This window comes from Columba livia, chromosome 4, assembly GCF_036013475.1.
Source record: "Columba livia isolate bColLiv1 breed racing homer chromosome 4, bColLiv1.pat.W.v2, whole genome shotgun sequence".
Lineage (NCBI taxonomy): Eukaryota > Metazoa > Chordata > Aves > Columbiformes > Columbidae > Columba > Columba livia.
In genome coordinates, this window is record NC_088605.1 from 70097409 (window position 1) to 70113285 (window position 15877).

The window sequence follows — 15877 nt, forward strand, 5'->3', positions numbered from 1 at the left end:
GAAACAGGATGGGTTAAAAATAAAGGCAGCTTACCGCAAAATGATACACCCCTGCTTTGGACAGAAGGCAGTAACATCTCTTGATCAACTATCATCACCATCACATGCCACAGGTGTGATTTTTTTTAAAATAAAATTAGATTTATTTATTCCCCTCCGTTTTGTGTGATGAAGAGAAATAGGGTGTATTGTGAAATCCTGTATCTTGGCATATACTCACTACATCTTATAGGATTAATGTGAACAAAAATGCCTTAATTAAAAAACCAAACCCCACCTTTGTAATTTCAGCCCTAAAAGATAATTTGGGGCACCAGACTACTTCATCCCTAACTTCCCTCAGTTGTTGGATCCTTCATTATAAAAAATATTAAATAACTAGTTCTTTGTGTGACTCATCTAAAATCCAGTATCTAAATGACAGGGGCTGTCATTGTCTTACTGAGGTTCAACCACAAGAACTACAATGGATGATTCTGGTAGATACCACAACATTTCTGGCAAACAGAATAGAAAAAACAAAATCAGAACTGATGCTGTGTTGACATTCTCTAGATGAACAGTTCAGAAAACTACAGCAAGACACACAAGATGTGGAAGACCCGCAGCACAGCCACACGTGATTTGGTATAACAAGCTAAACAATGTAAAAGGAATGCCATTGTCCCCATATTCACAGGATACAGAATCCACATTGACTGAAATCATATCATTTGCACTCAGCTCAAAATACTGAAAATGTCTAACTTACACTGTAGATATTTAGAACCTGAAACCTATCCAATTATATATTGGTTTAGATACAGGGTTGTGTTCACTGTAAGAGTACCAACTTAAATAAATCTCTTCTAGCCTGTGAATTTAAAACTCTTCTGCCCCTTTCTCATTAACCTAGTGGATGTATTTTCCTGTGGTTATGGAAGTTCATCAGAGCTCATAGTAGCTTACATTTAAAAGAAGAAAAATATTCCAGGGTTCCAAAGGCCACTATGAAAAAGGCATTGCCAGTAATCACACTTTTGATGCAAGGAATCCAGTTCAAGGCCCCTGTTGACTATAGGCATCACATTATGAGAGAGAAAAGGGTTTATCTCAAATTATCAAGACTGAAGTCAGTCAGTGCCATTTAACAAGCTGTTAAACATATCTGGAGTACAGGTACTATATGGTTTAGGAAGGTTTCTCTCTCGTTCTTCACCACCTTCAGTCTCTCTGGCTTTAAATTATAGCACCACCCTGACACACATCATCATAAGTTAACTGGGACATTATATATATCTGTAAAAATAAAGAACACTCAAAAAAAACAACCCCCAAAGCAACCTATAGCTAAAATAAATGGTCATCTTTCAAGTTAGGTGCTGATGGTAAAAACTGGCATTACTGCTGTATGTGCTCACACAGCAACAAGGCAGCTGGAATCACAATTAATGAGGATCCCTTTGACACTGGACACTGTCCATAATGAAGAGTGAGTTCCCCAACTCGACTGGTGTGCTGGCCCAGCCCTTGAGCACCCCTCTCAGCTTGGTTCAGAAAGGATCTTGTTGGGTCAGCTGGGAAAGACAGAGACATCAATATACTGGGGACACAGAGAAGTAGTGCTACACCCCATGTTGTCTCATTGGTCTTCCACAGACGTGTTACACCCACAGCACTGCATTCTTGAAAAACCTTTTGTTGTTTTTGTGCAGTTTAAACCCAAGACAACAAAGAATGCAGCCAGTGACGACTCCTTTACTGATCTCTTGGTCTCTAGGTAGGCTGTTCAAGTGCTGTTGTGACATCTCTTATAAGCTGGTGTACTCTTGTTCTTACCACCAGCGAAGGTACAAAGAAAAATGAGGTTCTCCCTGCAACATTGCCCCAGGATTGTACCTGCCTCTGTAACAGGCAAAGGGTATTTAATGTACAGTCAAAACAAGGCCCATGTGACTCGTGAATAGCTGTCACTCTTCATGAGGAAAGGCATATATAATAAAAAGATACCACATAGATACTACTAAAGGAGGAACAACCTTTTAGAATAGACAATGTCTGTATAGAAAATCTCCAGGTGGACTTAACAGCTATGGGGTGAAGCTTTTGTGTAGACAGGTCCATTACAGAATTAGAACTGTAGTATTTTTTGCCATGATTAAAAAAAAAAAAAAAAAAAAAATTGAAGAACCACCTGCACTGACATAGTGAGTTTTTGAGGTCTGTTGTGCATGTGTGGTTGTGGTTTGTGCCTTTTATTTAATGAAGCCAAAAGTGCTATTTCAGCAATGGAAGAGTTAATTGATTGCCAAGTAAGCTAGCTATTAGCAGTGCTGATCAGATTCCGGGACCCAGACAAGGCACTTGCTACAATAATGATCAGCAGTAGAAGGTGGGAAGAATATAATAGGTCAATACTGATCGTGTGTGCTTTTTTCCTGGAAATGTGAGGTCAGCCTTGAAAGGTGCATTACATACAGGGAGTGGGAATGAGGGTGAAGGAGAAATAGAAAAAAACACAACAGAAATTACTTACAGCAGGTGATGCATATCAACATGACTCAAGAGAAATATGGTAAAGGTTTCAGAAGGATTATTGCAATATGTGATGCCTCATGATGCTATTTTCCACGAAACTGGCATTTTGGCAAGGTATATACTGTTCCTCTCCCAAAGAGAAATGTAGTAGTCAAACGTGACAGGTGTTCATGATTTTTTTCACAGCAATTGGAGACCTTTTCTTCTACAGTGTCCTAGATTGTGAAATATAGACCACCAAACTGAGGAGAGTAATGTCTAGGAACTGGCTGGTAAAAATAAAAAAGGGAAAGGCTAAGCCCTTGCACAATGGCTGTGGGGTATGACATTTTCCTGGGGACCTGATGGGGTAGGAGTTAGGCAGCTTTACAGTCCTTTGAACAGACATAGATGGTCTCTAACTACTCTTTCCTCTTGCTTTCATAATTTTTTCCTCCACAACTCTCTTTGACACAGCACCTTTGTTTCGGGAAGTATCCACACAGAATTTGTTTCTGTAGTTACAGTTTCTGATTGCTTTCTCCTGCATGAATCCTGCCATGCCGCTCATGTCCAGAGAAAGATAAGTCAGTGTTAGTGTGTAAAGCAAGAGACTCACCATCATGGGTTGCTGTGTGAGTTGCTGTCTCCTGCACTGGTGTACAGTGGAAAGAGCAAGAGTATGTGGGATTAGGTCTTGTTCAGTAAACAAGCATGCATGCTTGAACTTTGCTCTAAGAAAACCCTGTTGAAGGGAACAGGTTACTGTCATGCCTGTTGTTAAGTTGCACATACCATGATTTTAAAATAAAGTGCACAGCAAAGGCGTTGATACAGACATCCATTTTAAAGCAAATTATTTTACCATTATCATTGCAGCATTCTTAGCAACATTAAGTTGCCTTGCAACAGCACACAGCCGCTCAGATACAGAATAGTCATTAAAAGAATTCATGCCGTGTTTTTTTTTTAATCTTGGCACTCAGCCCACTGCACATTTTCACGCCAAGATAAGATTCCTTAGTCATTTGTTCTTTATGTGTCTTAATGGCTTTAAGAAAAACCACAGTTCTAAAGAACCTCAAGGGAAGATGCTTTATGAAGCCTTTTTACTCATTATAGCCAAACAGATTTCCAGCACTTCTTGGGCACTCTCTTAGGCTGGGTTTGTTAGGAAGGAGTCAGGCATCTCTATGCTATCAACTAAAAAATTTGTTCTGTGGCTATTCCTGTCTTCCTGATACCTTGGCAACTGTCCTAGAAGGCAAATGGAAAACAGAGGAAGTTTTAGGGACTGGAAAGAATGAAAAAGGAGAAGGTCGCATTTAGTCAGCACTTTGGGTACCAAACTGAAGTAGGTCTGTTAATTTTTAGGGAGCATCTGTAGCAGGATTTGACCCTATTTTGAGAAATACCCATTTCAAATTCCTTTTTCACTTAATGTCCCCCAAATCAGGGTATATTTATTCTTGCAGATCATAAGCCTTATCACAAATAGGTTTTTACCTCTTTCTTTTCAAAGGATTTAAAAGGCCAACCCATCATTTCTGAGATCTCTGGAATTTCCTCAGGACATTCAAATACAACCATCACTTTGGGAGCCCATCAGAAATATCACAAGGCCACAGCCAGCCAGATATTCTGGCTGCCATAAATCTGAGTTAAATTGTTGTCATGTCCAGGTGTTCATTAATCTGAAACCTTTCAGAGAAACAGCAAAAATCCCAGTCATGTGGACAGTTTAACAAGCAAAACTGCAGGAGCAATAACCAAGAGGGGGACAGGGAGAAGCAGAGAGCTGTCCCCAGTTACGTGGCTCCTTGCTTCTGTCAAACCAGTTCGTTTTACTGTGCCCTCAGTGTGAACTCTAATGTTCTCAGGGAACTGTTGCTTGCTTTGGTTTTATCTGTGAGAAGGTGTATTGATGCTCTTGTGATTACAGCATTAACTTGAAAGACCTTGGACATGGTGTCCTCGATTACGATAGGAACAATTCCTACCTACCATGTAGATGCAGTTAGAGACTGTCATTACATGTTTTTTAAAAAAATTAATTTTGAGAGCAGAGGGCAACATCAGTAGAATGGAATTCACCAGTATTTAAACTGTTCTGATGATAACAAATGTGGTAGTTTATTGTATTTGGGAGTTGGAAAAGAAAGAGTTGAGCAAGAATTTGCAAAATGCAGCTATCAGTTTGGGGTACTGAGATACTGGTAAGTCCAGGAATTTAAACTTGCCATGGCATGTAAAATCAGATCTCTGTGTAGTGGCTAGTATAACTCCAGAATGGCACTCATATAGCAGATGGTCTGGGAAGAAATGAATGTAAAAGAATGCTAAATATTACATCCTTGACAATATGAACTTCCAGGTTTCACATTAGACCCTAGAATAGTTATCTGTTTAGCTCAATTTCCTAAGGTAAAAATGGGAAGTCTGGTGTCACAATTCATCTGAGTAAGAGTAAGACAGTGTCCTTCGAGAATAACTGATGCCTTGCTAAACCTGCAATTAGAGCTGGAATATGTAAAAATGGAGACTGCCATTTCCTTTTAAGTGAGAGGCAATGATCCCAGGGTAGTTTTCCACTAATGCTGTCGATGACAACTTCTACAGGTCACACAACACACTGGCAACTACTGCATATCCCCCTCAGTGCTTATGGCTGGGATCTTAGAGCAGCCAAGCTTTGAAAATTGCATCTGCACAAACAACATCACACCTTTAAAGAGCAAGCAACCATTGCAAGGATCAGGGGCTGCTGCTGTGTAGCAGAACAGTCTCTTCTTTGAAGGTACACAGGAGAGACCAGAAAAGCCTATACTGGACTGTGACACCTAGAATTTTATTGCAGTGGCATTTTTGTAGGTTCCTACATGCCATTTTTATGGCAGTGTTAGGGGGCAAACAAAGCAAAATTATAACTACAGCTGTGGTCAGGGCTGTCTTTTTTTTGTCCAGATAGTGCAATAGTATCCTGGTCCAGTAGAGGGGCCCCTACACACCTAAATAATGAAGGATAAAAAACAATATGACAAATGAAAGTTTGCCTGCTTTTTCCAATATTACTTTAAAACCACCATAGCGGAGGTAATAAAATAGTTATGCATTTGCATGTAGTGTATGTTTTAAATTGTATACCTTCATACATATTTATTATTTCAAACTGCAGGTTTGGTAACTGCATGTTTAGATTCTACCTCCCATAACGAGGTAGCTAGGGCAGGCAAAGCACACTTCCTAAAAGATGATTAAGTGATGTTTTTTGCCCTTTTTTTCTGTCTTACAATAGTCTGGGGCTGCTTGGGGGCAGAACAGGACTTCTGCAACAGCTTCAGGTTTCCTTCTCACTCTGGCATATATTGCTTAAAGTAAGTTTTATGAAAGGAGGCAACATGCAGCTTCTGCCTGCATCTTTGCACTGTGCACCTGGCACCTCTATGGCCCTTCTATAGAAAGTGAGTAATACACAGGATCCAGAATGGAAAAAGTAATGTTCTTCAAATATTTAAATGTATGTAGACTCCAGACTCACACCATTTGTATCACAGCAACCAGAGTGGAGAATTGTCCCTGTCGAGCAAACATCTACTTGAAACTACTGGTATGAATCAGTGTGGCCAATGGGGTGGAGTGACTAACCATTCAAGAGCATTCTGTTGCTTTTTGCTTGTTTTAGTTCAGTTTATTTTGACATGAGAACTTGAAGGAAATTGATTTGTTATTTTCAGAGCCAGGGACAGAATATAGAGAGCACAGGCACAAAGACTTATTTTAAGTGCCTCTGATAATGTTTCATGTATATCTTACACAGACAGAATTAAAAAGAAGCCAGGAGGCAATGTTTTACTGATGACCCAAAAATATCCAAGGGGGTTATTAAACTGTTAACAAGACCACTGTTAGGTGAGGAGATTAGTTGGACAACTTACTGAGAAGTGCTAATTCAGGAACTCCCACGTGCCACTGGGAATCCTTGTATTTGTGTCAGTCTGAAGTGATCATGGAGCTCCTGATTTTTCTTTTGATTCTTCACCTGTAGGTTGGATAAGAATGATAAAGATTGGTGCTTAAGCACTACTCCTAGCAGGTCACTGATGCAAGTGCTCTCTCACTGAAATGCTGTGGCTTTAAACAATAGGTTGCCTCCCTCCCAGAAGCACTCATTTATCAGGGGACAGATCACCTAGCAACGGAGTCCCCCTGGAAAAGGGTACAAGTCTAGTGTATTTCAGAAAAAAAACAGCCCTTATGAAAATGCAGTTAGGACAAGTATCTTGTTCTTTATACCTAGGATTTTTATGAATAACTTCTAATGAGCTAAAGATTTTCCAGTGGGGCGAGAACTGATTTTTATAACACCATTTCCAGTTAGTAATTAGCAAACACTAAGAAAATAAATATTCTGTTAAGAAACGGCTTGGTAACATGTGACATTTTTCACAGTAAAAAAGTGTCATTGGTACATATGTGTCAACCTACATAAGAAAAGCAAGATTATGTGTTTCATTTCAAAACAGACATAGAAATACAAAATTGAGAGTGTGTTTGATTCTGTCATATCTGATTCACTTTGAAGACAAAAAAATCCTCCCAGGTACGCTCAGTATGTTGTCTTTCTTGTATCATTCATTTAGAGGCAGCAGTGACAGCAGATGTGATTAGATTCACAAAGATGGTGTCAATTGGTTTAATATTTATATGAAGATACAGTCAAATTAGATGAGGTCCTCAAGCTCCTGGAAAGCTATCTATGTTATTTCCATCGCAGCATCTGGACTCACCTGAAAAGATAATACAGAACAGCTCACAGTGCTGCAGCCACAGTTGTGATAACTTTTTAACGAAGCACTAAGCTGTGACAAATGAACCCCTGCTGTATTTCATTAGGGAGTAAAGATTACCCATTTCTTCAGTCTGTTATGGCAGACTTCACTTTGCTTCACACCGTATCACACCCTCTGGCACCATTTCTTCATTTATGTCTGTCAAATCCTGCTGGCTGATACTTTGAGGGTTTATAGCTTTACCTAATAGCAGATCTTGAAATTCAAGCCTGTTTTTTGAGCAAGAACTGTATCTTTGAAAGAGGGTCCCACATGCAAGATAATCGTAGTGCACTAAAACTCCTGAATATTATTTCTGAGTATTCCCACTGGAAGATCTGAAACAGCCAACTGGACAGGACTGTAACTGCTGTTGGATGTTAGTGTTTTCCTTTCTGCAGAGCTCCCAATGCTGTGTCAACAGCTGCCCAGGCAGAGCTCAGGCTGGACATGCCCAGCAGGTTCAGCAGCTGAGTGAGTGTTTGCTAATGGGGTAGTTGGAGAATATTCATATCAGTGGGAACAGTTACTCCTCTTACCAGAACTGAGACCAATAATTTGTTACTGATCTGAGTTCAGACTGGTTCCCTATGTTTTCACAGATTCTGAAATGAGCTGCTGAAGCATGGGCCTTCAGCAAAAGTGGGAGAGTGGGAAACTGATGTGGTGAAGTCGTAAACTGGGACCAGAGGGTAATGCTCAGTTCCCAGCTTTCCTATAGACTCCCCTGAGATCTCAGACAAGTCTCAGCTCCTGACTATGACTCCTCCATTTCTCCCCAAGAAAAATACTGTTTTCAACCCTCTGTTGCATTGCTGTTGTGTTTTCCAGAGAACTCCATGCTCTGAAAAGCACATCACAGAGATGGAGAACATGTTGAAGCAGCATAAGCTTGCTGGTCTCAGAATATAATTCTACTTAGCTTTGAGATTCCCTTAAATGATCTATTTTATATATGCCCCCCCTTCCTTCTGCCTTTGCAAAAGGAGAGATAGACTCCAGCCTTTCTCCTTCAACCGAAGGAAGACTAACCAAAATTATGTGATACACTTACCCAAAGTTCTAATCTTTGGGATAGCTCTCCTTTAAAGCTGAATTCAACCTTCATGTTTTCCTAAGCTGGTATTTTTTTGGCTCACTAGATGATGAAGTACATCAGATAATGCCACTTCTGACTGTTGCTTTGTGGATTTACTGACTAGGAACTGGGTTTGAGTCATTTGGTCCAATTGCAGAAGCCATACGATAAGCCCTGAGGTGACAGCAGTTGGGGTTTTCCTGGTGACTTGGATTAGCTCTGAATTGTTTGCTAGAGCTGGAAGAGTTTCCCTTATGCCATGGCTCTCGCAAAGGCTGATTTCTGCCCAGGCGTCTGCGTGCTGCTGGACTGCATACGAGAGAGGAGGAAGGTGCTGTAACTGTTGAGCAATTTCTATTAAACTGAAAAGGGAAGCGTTGCTCGCATCATTGGCCATGAGATTATCAGCTTTTATGGTCACAAGTAATTGACTGTCCAACCCAGGATGCTGGGGGCACATTGCTACAATATACAGTTTATTGAGCAAACCAAAAGCAAGCAAGCAAGCAGAATATAGCAGTAACTTGACTTAAGTGCCTAATCATTTAACTCCTTTTTTCCACTGCAATGATGCTAACTCAGATCATATCAGCTTGGTTGTTCAATAGGAAATAATATCACTCCTGCCTCCCAGCCCGAGGAATTGGGTGTTTGGAAATAGAGAACAGTATTAAGCAAATTATAAACTGTGTTATCTCAGAAATGAATCTTTCAGTTAAACCAGCCAAAGTCAGAGCAAAGATGAGGTTAGATAATGCGCGATACACAGTACTGCACTGCAGCCAGGACAAGGGAAACAAGCAAAAAGGCAGCCTCTGCAGGCTGCTTAACATGCACCCCTGCACTGACATCATTGGAAAAGTGCAAGTGAAACTCAGCTCAGCTTTTAGTTGTAGCTGTACCAGAGAACTGGAAGAAATCTGCTTCAGAGCCAGAGTCATGTCTTCCCCTCTTCTGGCAACCATGCCATAGCATCTCCTTTGGAAACACTCAAGTTTTATCCTAAATGCTATTTACAGTTCTTGTCATCACTGATGTTACTGCTTCAGAATCTTAGTCAGATGAGGGTTTGAAGTTTTTACTAATATCTGGACTAACAGACAATTTCTACCTAATTACTGTTCAGCCAGCATCACCCTTTCACTTAGTTTTCCCCCTATGCTTTGTCTTATAACTTCATTTCACATTTACAAGCAGGTCAGCTTCCATAAGATTTTCATTTTCATGAAATCACGTCTGTACTAGATTAAGTGCATTATATATATATATATATATATATATATATTTATAAATTAACAAAATCCAGTTATATCTCTATAGTAAAAATATATTGTACAAAACATCCTAGGATTATATTTTTTCACAGCCACATCTTAGTCTTAGCTACTGTTTATGCTGTGTTCAACTAAAACAACTATCCTCCTTTTACACTTTCAACAGATGAGCTCTTAGAGTGCCTTCTTATAAATTCAGAACTGTATGATCTTGCATATCATACAATTAAATTTATCCCCCCCCTTTTTTTTTACTCCAGGCCTTAACTCCAAGGCATTCTTGCATAATCTTCTGACACTCCTATTGCTTCTGTAAGTTTATTACATGCCTAATTCTTGTGCTGCCATCCCTACTGCAAATATAAACAAGATGTGTGTACAGACCTCCACTGTGAAGAATTCGCTTAGAGAGCTTCTTCCAGTCTGACAGCTTTTCTTCATTTTCCTTCTCCCAGTTTGAGTTTTTCTTCCCATATTGTATAAATGCTGATTTACAGGTAGGCCAGTTTAGATCTGCCGCATTTCTTCTGGCTATGAAATCACTTATCAAAAAATATATGTCTCTAAGAAATAAATTCACATTATATTTGATCTAGTTTGCTGAATAAGTTTTCTATTATGGAAATAACACATAGAACACGTGTGTGGGAAGTCTCAAGTAAGTAATTTTAGAAAAGCACACTAGCTTCCTGCTAACTCTAAGGAGTCTGGGCTTCAGGTGATCAGTTTGACAATCACCACTGTTCAAAAGGCAAAATAGGAAACACAAGTGAAAGATACAAATGTGCTAAACTTCCTGGAAAAGCCAAATACAGGAAAAGGCTTAAAGCTGTTTTTATTCTGTTTCTTAAAGGAGAAGACTCACATATGAAAGTATCAAAGCCCCAGAAAACCTGAGCTTGCTGAAGATAAGCTCAGAAGAAAGCCAGGAGGCACATACATAATTTAGATTCCTTTTTCTGACACTCTGCATCCAGCACAAGTTAATGCTCCTGCAGAGCTTGGTTCCCACTTTGCACTTACCACAAACAAGTAGGAAGCCTTGCTGAGGAACAGAAATGGCTTTTCTGAGACCAAGCAGGAACATGCTTTAGCATGTTAAGAATCCAAAAGTATTCAAAAAATTCTCTGACGTAGTTAATTTTTGGATAAAATAGAGATTGAACTGATGCAGAGAAGCATGATGAAAGACTTTTCTCAGTACCAGGACAAATTTGCAGTTTGGCTTGCACATGTCCAGGCTCTAAATTGCTGAGAAGAGCTGGAGATCTTTTAGGAGACTGTACACAACACAGTTTACATACACAAACCAAATAAAAGCTTCATTTACTTATGCAACCAATAGCTCTTTAGGCCACCCAAAACTCAGTCGTCACTCCAGTCCTGTTTTAAGGCACCTACAGCTGATTTTGTGCTAAACTAACAAATACTGTGCTTGTATGAGCTGTACCTATTGGCTTTCTGATGTTGCTGCCTTTCATTGCTGAACACCCCTCTCTGTGATCCTTAAAGTCATTTGATAATTCATTCCCATCTCCACATGAGCTTTTGTTTTGTGTCTGCAAGACACTTTTCAAGACCAGCACTATGTGACTATGAAAACGAGAGGAGTGCACAACCCCATACTTACAGCTCAGCCAGAATGGGAGCCAGGGAAACGCCATGCAGAGCTCAAGGAAGGACGCAGCCCCTTCCCAGATGCATAAGATGATCTATATTTCAAGAAATAAGATCCTACATAAATTAAGATATTGCATGCGATATCTTTAAGAAAATCCTTTGTGAAGGCATTTCAAGCTGGGTTTTGTAGTGCCCACTTTCTAAAAAACGCAGTAGTTTCCGTTCATGTGCATATTACTAGTAGCAGAATATGAAGAGGACACTTCTAAAAGAAACAAATCCAAGTTTTAATACATTTTTTGCCTGTGGCAGCTCATTGTCCAGATGGGAAGGTAACAGATATTACACATCTGTGAACTGCAATGCTAGAATGGTTTTTCAAATTTTTGCTGTTAATAAAAATCACTGAAGCAGGAAGGGATGAACAAAGATAATCATCACAATGTATGGCACTATTAACTGTTAAATTTTTCAGTGGAGTGCTTCAGTGCTTTTTACAGTAATAATGATATGGAGTCTTGTGAGTCTTGTGCCTGTGTACATCCGCGATACAGTAAGCTCCATTTCTCCTCCTGAAGATAAAATGCATTTCAGAGTTCTGCAATGAAACAACATTGATTCAGAAACACACAGCAGACACCCCCGCGCATTGAGCTGGCATCACGTCCTAGCTGCTGAAACACAGCCGTAGCACAGCTCTTCAGGAAACTAAGGCATATGGAAACCCCAGCATGTCCTGGGAGGTGGAATGAGAAGTGGTATTTAAAGACACATTGATTGTGTGTTCATTTTACAAAAGAATAGTTCAAATGCTACTTCTTTATTTGAGAGAGAAACTATTCTATGTATTCCTTATAAAAAGCCCCGCAGGAGAAAGGCAGAAACCTACACTTTTGTTTTTAAAGTTCAGAATTTGTTCTGTTTCAGTCTCTCAGTCCATGCAACTATGCACTTGGCAAAGGATTCCTCCTAAACCATCAGTCAGAAATCTAGACAAAGGCTTCACAATCCCATAAAGAGGCAAAATTATCCTTGCTGTGGCAGTGGCACAGAGACAGAGGAGAGACCATGAGCAACTCCCCTGCTTAAGGTCATTAGAGACATCGGTGACTTCTGTCACAAAACACATCTCCAAAACATTGCTCTCACGGAACAGTCCTGACAGGCTTTTTCCTAGAGCACAGCAAAGCCTAGATGCAGGTTTGCTTCCAACTTGCCATGGCATAAACCTTGCTGTAAACACACCTTGGTTCCCAGGCTGACACAGAGGAGACACAAGGACATCTTTCTGGGCAGGACTAGGAAGGGCAGGACCGCTGCCCTCTAGTCTTTGTCAACAGCAGCATCTAGCAAGCTTTCAGCAGCTGTGACAATGGGACTGAATAAAAACAGCACAAGAATGGCAGGATGGAAAATGTCATAGCTCAGCACTACTCAGGAGATAAAAATTAACTCTCATGTTTGTTGAATACAAAAATGGGAAAAAAAAAATATATCACCAGGCATGTAGCAAATAAATCAGAAAGAAAGATGGAATGGGAACAAAAGATTTCACTATTTCAGTGTTTTACATGAAACTCCAAAACCCTTTTGGTTCTTACCAGATCCCATGACAGTTAAACATCTTAATTCTGGAAGACTTCTTCCTGACTTTGTGTTACAGGGAAGGTCATCACAGGCTGAAAACCTGCTTTGAATCTTCACAGTGATTTTATGGAGAGGGGCTTCTGGACGGATTCTTAAAGGAGAATAAGGGGACAAGCAGTTAAAACGGGACCGAAAGCTGTGCTGGGGGTGGAATATGCTCCTTTCATTACAATTTGAATTTGATCCTGGGGACTTAGCCCAAAAGCAGCACTGTCTGGCACACAGGACAAATTCTTCCTTTAGGGACTCCAGCAGAGGGGGTTATTTAGGACACAGCAGCAGGTCCAAATAAGCTCACCCAGAAACCTGCTTTGAGATGTTAAAGAAACGACATATATAATGATAGAGAAGCAGAGCTGATTCCGAGTTAAATGGTGTCTGAGTTTCCCCAGGAGATCTTTGAAGCACTTAAGAAGCAAGAAGCTGCCAGCACTACCACTACACTGGAAGTGCATGCCTTCTATCTGGGAACAGCTACGCTGCCTTTTCCCTCTACTGTCTGTATTATACAGGCATTCAGAGAGGAAAAAATAAAGGTGGCAATCAGGAAGCTTTCAGAAAAGATGGGAGAAGGGTAGCGTCGAAGAGGATCTGTGCTACCAGTCTTCAAATTTAAGTGGAGGATTTAAAAATGCATAGTATTTTTTTTTAGTAACAAAGGAGGAACAGAGCATTAATAGCAGAGTTACTCACAAAAACCTGAATTACTTTACAGTATCTTTACCTTATTTTCTAGAGTTCCTTGCAAAACAATGTTATTATAACACATGGCTCAGTCTCCTGGAAAATTACAACGTAGCCACCACTGCACAAATAAATTCTATTAATGTCAAGCCTTAATTATACTTTAAAACCTACCTGCTGCTTAGTACAGGAATTCCCCCAGCTAGTGAAGACCCGCTGATGAGACAGACAGGTCTCAACAATGAGAAAACCCATGCTGAATATAGGGTCAAAACACTGAATTGTCCCACAGTCACATCTCCACTGAGGTGTATGCATGGCAAGGAACAGACTCTCCCCCAAAACACCTTTTTTTTTTTCTCCCTGAAAAAGCAAGGCTAATGCATTAGAACAAGAAGAAATAGAGACTGAGGGAAAGCTAAAAAATGCAGCAATTTTTATGTACCTGTTGAAGACCTTGGGATAAGAATTACGCAAGAGTCAAGTTAACTCCATTGCTAACAGAGCTCAGCCAAATACTTTCTTATCTCTCTAATCACAGGTGGAATGAAGAAACCATGAATCAAAGTGAAAAAAAAAATTCAAACACTTGCATGCCTTTGGTTCTCTTATCTATTAAGCATCAAAAATGGGCAACAGACTCAAGACTTAATATTTTTCTTTCTCTGCAACAGAAAGATTGCACAGAGACTTACTGATATAAGCTTAAAGGCATAGACATGTTTGTTCTCCCAGGAAAACTGCATTATCACGCTTTTCCTAATCTTATTAGGATGAGGACATGACTGCAGTATGCCAGGGTGTATTTCCACTTTTAACAAGAAGCAAAGGACAGTGATGTGGGTGCCCAGCTGTGTGGAGATAGGCTGAGTCTGTTCAGCAGCACAAAGTCCCAAGTTCGGAAGACTGAATTTCCCGAGGAAATGCGGTACTCGGCTAAGGTCAGCTCTTGCTAAGCACCTAACAAGATGCATGAATACAGAAAGTGACAGCAAAGGACATGCTGGAGAGCTGCTTTCAGGCTCTGTGACACCAGCCAGGTAGCACTACAGACATACCAGCCTCTCCCTGTGACCTGCCAGCCTGTGTGCACTGGCTGTCTTCAGCAATACTGGTAACAGCTATTGACAGAGGAGCGGCCTTCAAGAGTATCGGACTGGTATTAACAGCTCTTAGAATATGAATGAATGGTTTAAAAGGATAACCAGGTAAAATATTCAAGATAAGTAATTAACAAGCCCAAGCACATAACAACTCAGATGTCATTCAAGTCAATAAGGGATTTCTCAATGTCTGATACTTTGCAGAACAGGGCGTTGGTTGCCAAAGGATTTTCCTTACCTAGTAATTCATCTCCTTGCTACAGACTTCGATCTGGGAAGTATGTTTCAGTTAGCCTGAGGAAGATGGCTACATTAGAAAACAGATTTGTGAATTAGGACAAAAAAAAATAGTCACTTTCTACCATCCATTTGGGACAGAATGCAAAGCCATGTCTCTTGTACCTTTGTCACTCACACATCAATTTGCAGGTTTTTCCTCTACAAAGAAGCCCTTGACAGCTTGCCAGTGTCTAATTTGGCTCCCTCCTAACATATACTAATCTCTCATCCAAATAAGGACTGGAAGATGAGCCCTTTTCCCCTGCAATGCTTTAAAATGCAATTAACAGTAAACAGTAATTCTAAAATATGCCTAGACAGACAGACGGCTTCCAGAAGCAGAAACATCTGCTGCAAGCAATGTTCATTCTGGACACAAGGCGATGTGCCAGAGCAAGCCAAGAAACAATTGAGCTAAATTAACTTATATTTAATGAACATAAAAACCTAGACACTGCACTCTGTAACAGCTCTGTCTCACTGTCTGATCAAATCCCCTGGACTGGGGTATAGCAGCCCTTCCCATTTCATGCCACTTGGACTCCTGCTGTTCGGTGCTACCTGTGGCTGGGTACTCTGGCCACCTGCTGTACCCCAGGGGGAAGGGGCCTGTTCACCTGAGGCTGCACCAAGAGCAGCTCCTCTCATCAGAGGGGCTTTATCCACTCACACTGCTCCCACCACTAGGAGTCTGGGGCATTGTTTTCAATAAATTCTTTGGGAAAAGCATGTATTATCTCAACTGCTTCACCTCCGTATTCATTGGAAATAGGCTGGGACTGATATAAGAGTTCTAATAACTGCATACAAGACACAAGAACATTACCTGGACTAAAACTGGAAAAGATCACAAGCTTCCACACAAGT

At 40.4% G+C, this 15877-nt stretch overlaps 1 long non-coding RNA gene across 1 annotated transcript in view; it reads left to right on the forward strand.

The window, feature by feature from the left end:
• Positions 1–15739, forward strand: part of LOC110356346 (uncharacterized) — a 15993-nt gene extending 254 nt beyond the window's left edge. Inside the window, exon 2 of the long non-coding RNA XR_002409523.2 lies at positions 425–15739. This is a non-coding gene — a long non-coding RNA (uncharacterized LOC110356346). The remainder of the gene's footprint in view (positions 1–424) is intronic.
• The last annotated feature ends 138 nt before the right edge of the window (positions 15740–15877 follow it).